This window comes from Cryptotermes secundus, unplaced genomic scaffold (genome assembly GCF_002891405.2).
Source record: "Cryptotermes secundus unplaced genomic scaffold, Csec_1.0 scaffold619, whole genome shotgun sequence".
NCBI lineage: Eukaryota > Metazoa > Arthropoda > Insecta > Blattodea > Kalotermitidae > Cryptotermes > Cryptotermes secundus.
The window spans coordinates 157,501-163,226 of NW_019733327.1; the positions used below are offsets into that span (position 1 = coordinate 157,501).

At 39.9% G+C, this 5,726-nt stretch overlaps 1 long non-coding RNA gene across 1 annotated transcript in view; it reads right to left on the reverse strand.

Annotated features, from left to right (window-relative positions):
* Nucleotides 1-1,079, reverse strand: part of LOC111868018 — a 4,177-nt gene extending 3,098 nt beyond the window's left edge. The window contains exon 1 of the long non-coding RNA XR_002843445.2: nucleotides 348-1,079. This is a non-coding gene — a long non-coding RNA (uncharacterized LOC111868018). The remainder of the gene's footprint in view (nucleotides 1-347) is intronic.
* Between the last annotated feature and the right edge of the window lie 4,647 nt (nucleotides 1,080-5,726).

The window sequence follows — 5,726 nt, forward strand, 5'->3', positions numbered from 1 at the left end:
GTGTTTGTTTGCCCCTGTAGATTAGGATGATGGTAATACATACTGTTATTCGTGTCTGTTTCGCATTGGAGCATTTAACCAGTCGTCCCAGCGAGATGATCACTACTGCTTTCAAACAGTATACACGTTCTCAATACTTGTTTACTATTCTATAGTCAGCAGAGCACTCCGCACTTGTTCACTACTCGGAAGTCAGATGAACACTCTTGGTTCAATTTGCGGCGGGCCTTAATGTTACCATTTCATATTGTGCAGCCTTGTTTAAGATTATGCCACACGGAGAAGTTGGTAATGTGAAAAATTCTATTTTCTGGGATATAATGCCATATAGTCTGTAGAAAGCTAACCTGATATTCACAAGTATATGCGCCTTTTTCATCTTCAGGGTTGAAGAATAATCTAAGCATGAAGCAGCAATGAAGAATTTTATCATCTCCCTTCTTCGCGTTGGTTCCTTGCTCGGCTTACTTTTCAACGCAGAAAATGGTGGCGGCATGTTCCTCCGATACGTCAGTTGAATTTCGACAGATAGCACGGCGTTATAGCCCAACACACATCCTCTTCAGAAACACAAGACGCAGACTTTATTAAGTCCGTAAGAATTGCATCTCGTCACGCAAAAGCAAGTTCAATAATTGAGCTGCCATCCTGTGGCTACAACGGAAAATAAATGCACTGCAAGAATTGCCGTCTATAGCGGTCTATGGTCTATAGTTTATCAAACTATGTGTGCCCTTGTGGTCCTTCAAAAAAAGACAGAAGGACAAATAAAATTAAAATGAATTGCGTATCACACTATAGCTGGAAATCTCAGAGTTTGGAAATTACACATGGTAATCGTCTTTCACTTTTTCTTCCAGTACTGACATTTTATGAAATTTATTACCCTATCCGCCTACTGACTACCCACTCTACTCTCAGCAACAAAAGAGGGATCTACGTATCTGTGTGAGAAAGGGTTTTCATCACTAACTCGAATAAAAACAAAGTACCGAAATCGACTCGATGTATGTGACAATCTCCGACTTAAGCTTACCAGCTACATCCAAATATAGAACAACTGTGCAAGAATCGGCAGGCTCACCNNNGTGCAAAAATCGCCAGGCTCACCCATCTCATTAATGTGAATACCAATATTTATTTATTTTTTTAGTTAATAAGTTAAAGATTATCCAATTTCTAATAGCCTTGAATTATTAATAAACGAATATGAATCTTATTCTATTAACTTAATTACTTAACACTGATATAAAATTAATTGAATTAAATGAACTTTAATTAATTCATTATATTTTAAAATATAAGTATACTAGTAATAAAATATGCTAAAAATATGATAAATTTGTTTTCTAAGGGAACAAGAGTAAGGTGGTCCGCAGGAGTGTTCTGACTTATAAAAGTGGTCCCCACTTCGAAAAAGTTTTAGAAACGCTGGTCTATAGGTTCTATAGCGGTCTATAGATTAGCTGTAAGGCTTGGTGAAAGGTAGCCATTTTGTGGTTGGATAGAATAAGGAGAAAGTGTTTTTGCAGGTTGAAAATGTTCCTGATTCGTCATGAATTAGAAAAGGTGAGAACTGCAAGCAGTATTGATTTTATTTAGAGTAGTAAGTTTGAAAACTGTGTTGATACAACACTTTGCAGCTAGGGTGTAAAAGATTCTGTAACGTAAGTTTCTAACCACGTGGTGCCCGAGTAATTTTCTACGAGAAAAATGTAAGTTGTATTCGTGAAAGAAAGAAATGTTAAACATAAATTAGTTACTGCTCTACCCTTTATGAAAATTCTCAGTGAAGGACACGTGTCATTTTGTCAGTTGTCTAGTTGTCCGACACTATTGTGCTTAAGTTTTAGGTTAATTTTATTTGCATTTAATAATAACCTCCCAGTAAAATGTTCATCTTACACATAGCACAAATAGTTCTCAGTTATTTCTGTCAAATTACAGTTTGCGAGATCAGTATAATTACTATCTGTTGACAGTTACAGAAATGTGCCAGGGAAGAGATCACAGCTCCAAATGATGGGGAGTGTCTTTAATTTTCGAGGCAGCAAGAACCACCAAGGAAGTCCGACCCTGAAGTTATCCATGAGAAGTGAATTGGCCCCTACAGAAGCGACTGCTAGAGGTATTATAGCAGATGAGAATTAACTGAATATATCAGAACCAGAGGACTGTGTTAAAATTTGTTGATTATTGGAAAATGCAGAAAGATTTGTATTAAAGTGAGGTCATCTCCAACACTAATAGTTGGATCACAGTCCTCAGCTCCATAAGGCTTTGTAATAATTAGTACCTTCTGTTGGCATTTCTGGGCTGAAGTCACTGGAGGAGGAGAAGGAGGAGGAGGATATCATCAATCTGTGACTAATCACAGAGAATTAAGGGAGTTCCCTCTCCAGTTACTGGGTTGCTGATGATGAAGGTTTCTTCCAAGTGCAGCCGGAGTTAGAAGCATTTGGGGGTGTCCGCCACTTCACACCAGTTGTGAGGACTGCCTGATGCCATGTCAGATTCTAGCTCAGAGGTCTGCATCATACAGAAATGCACTTACATGAAGGTTTTCATTTTAGTGGGTAAAAGGTAAAGTTGTCCCTGTGCTTAACTAATTAGACACTATACCATGAAGGCTTATGGGGGGAGTGGATGAATAGATCCACATTTTCTTGATGTCAGCACTAGCTGGAGGTGAGTGGTCATCTTCACACCCCGGCTGCTTTACCACCGGTGAAAGAGCCCCCAGTACCCATTGGATAGGAGGCTGGGTGGGCCCTAGAGCCAGTCTGGATGATGTAGAGAAGAGAAAATTCTTGACCCTACTGGAACTCAAAAGTCCGACCCCACGGTCATTCAGCCGTAGCTGCTCGCTATACCTACTACACTATCCTGGCTCCAGTTTAATGGGTTGCTGACAGTGTTACAAGCAACAGTAATGACAGTACAGTTGACTAAGACGTTTCTCCCATTATGATGGGGTGATGTCACACAGATCGCTGCTCAGAATTATGGAGGTTGTTTACTTCAGGCAGTGCAAGAAGGTACTCTCTGTCTTGTAAGATGGTTGAACCACAATGTTTCAGTGATTAGTCCACATATTGTCAGTTGCAGGGTTCCTACAGGATGTAGGGAACAGCACAAAAATTAATATGGGAGTTTCTTATGGGGGCAACTATTGAGGTGTCATCTTCCGGGATGTGATACTTACATGCCAACATTTCGGAGAAACCTGCTACCATACTGGAAGGTAATATTTCATCCAGTCAGAAATTCCAAATTGAGTGAGAGTGATGAATGTAGTGTGATGCTATTTTTGTTTGTACATTCGTGTCTCCTGTCTGCAGTGTTAGAAGCTTGATATACAGTGTTCCTGTTTGAGCATTACCATATGCAAGTTTCATTTGTGTCAGTTTTTTGAGGACATGTCTGAAATGGGAAGGATCTGTAACAATAACAAGTGGTGCCACAGTGAAATTTTGGCTTATTAACCTGAGGAGGAAAAATGTCGGGCTAAAAGTTATTGGGACCCGTAAGATGCCTGTTACAGTATTTGTGAAAGACTCTGGTACTGTGTGTAGCACAGAATTACTGAGTTTTTGGACTTTTTCTGTTGTCCAGTATTCTAGAAAATAGAAAACAACATTTTGGAAACTGGGTCTGCTTCTGTCCTCAGTTGGGAGGGGGGGGAGACACCTACTTAGTTGGGCACCTTACAAAGAGCTAATCTCCAGTTATTGAGATTAGCTCTTTCTAAGGTGCCCAACTGAGTAGATGTCTTCCCCTCCTCACTTAAGGAAGGAAACAGACCTTTTCTTAGATGTGTTTTCTGTTTTCAGAATACTGGACAATGGATGAAGTCCAAAAACCCAGTAATTATGTGTGTTATACACCATCGTCAGAACCCTTTAGAATCTATTGGTGTTGAGTGCGTGCTGTAAAAATTTCTGGGCATTGTATGATAGTCCTCTTTGCTTAATTTGTATTGCATTTTGTTTTGATGTTATAAAGTTGGTAAAGTGACTGGCTCTGGGTGTGAATCTCTGTAGGAGCCAAGATGTTCCTTTTTCTGTCACATACTAACTGGTTCTCAAGCCCACGGACAGGTACTCTTGGGCACTGTCCCTGGTGCATGAAACTGATTTCTTGTTTGCATACCTGTTAACGTCAGTTGCCGTGAAACATTCTGAAATGTCTGTATATTATGTTTTGCTTGTTCACAGATGGGGACAGAATGAAGGAGCACACCATGGCAGTCTGGACCATATGTGATGCGCACAGGGGGGCTTGCAGAAGGAAGGTAATGGAGTATTTGTATTTCAAAAGTTAATTTCAGTGAAGCTGTTTCTAGTAGTTTTTCCAGTTTGGGCTTAAATGAGTAAGTACGTTACAAATTTTGTGATACTAAACTAAAATTGATACAGCTTTTCATTTCATAAATTTCGCAGTCTAGTATGCTGACAAGCGGCCATTTCTGAAATTGAGTGTATTGGCAGGAAGGAAGGAAAGTGGTAACTTACTTGTTAGTTGATGGAAAAGTCAAAATTTTAGCGCACCATTGGTGTAGCTGCCTGCAGTATGCATTAAGGGCTCTCACATTGCCAAAAAAGAGTAATGGTTGATAATATTTGTGTACAATAATATGTTTATTTCTAATTAAAGAGATTGTTACAGCAGCACGTAAGTTACCTGTAGTGAGTGCAGGTTTCTTTTAAGATGGGGCAGTAAGTTTCTGAATTAAATATACACAATTCTGGTTCTGGTTTGATTGTTTGCAGGTTGGGGAGAACACTGGGACACTTATGGATGGCGTTACATTGGAGAGGACCGAAACATGACAGGAAGATACTATTACAGTATTACAGGAAGAAATGTCAGTTTGATGTGTGTGGCCATGTCAGGCTGATACTCATTTGTCCAACAAACTGCCTCTCTTGCTTTACTATGTTTGGGTAACACATATGCATGATATCATCTGACTTTGTGGCTTGCTTTGATGCTGTCTGTGTGCAACATCAGTTACTATTCACTTGCTTTTCTTTATTGACACTACATGTTTCGGCCCAACCAGCCATCTTCAGATGTACAGGCTGTTGTGATTGTAGAATCTGCTACCCACTGTAATGTTGTTTTGTTTCCGTTATGTGGAGGCCTTGAATTGCATCTGGTTTTTTATTTAGGTGTCCTTTAGCTGCTGGTGTTTGCTTCATGGTTTTGTTTGGCTGTGGCTGTCTTGAATGTTCTTGCTGGGGCAGGAATTTGTTGTGTTGATGGCCAACCACAGCACTACAAAAATGGACAGCTCAAGGACACTGAAATAAACAACAGGTGGTTAACCTAGATGCAATCCAAGGCCTCTGCATAACAGAAAGAGAAAAGCATTACAGTAAGCAGCAGGTTCCTTGATCACAACAGCCTGTACACCTGAAGATGGCCGCCAGTTGGGCCGAAACATATAGTGACGATAAGGAGAAAACTGTGAGAGAATGTTAACTGACATTGCACGCAGACGGCATCAAAGCAAAACGCAAAGTCAGATCTAAGCAGCGCAACAGGATGCTGCTTGATAACAGTTTATGTGAATTTGATTTGTTTCATTTTGGTCCGTCACACTAACATTTACAATTATAAAAGACAAGTCCATCCAGTGTGACTATTTCAGTTTTCTCACTTTATGATTCACTAGCCTTACATGTTTCGATCCATTTGGATCATCTTCAGAGGCACCAAAC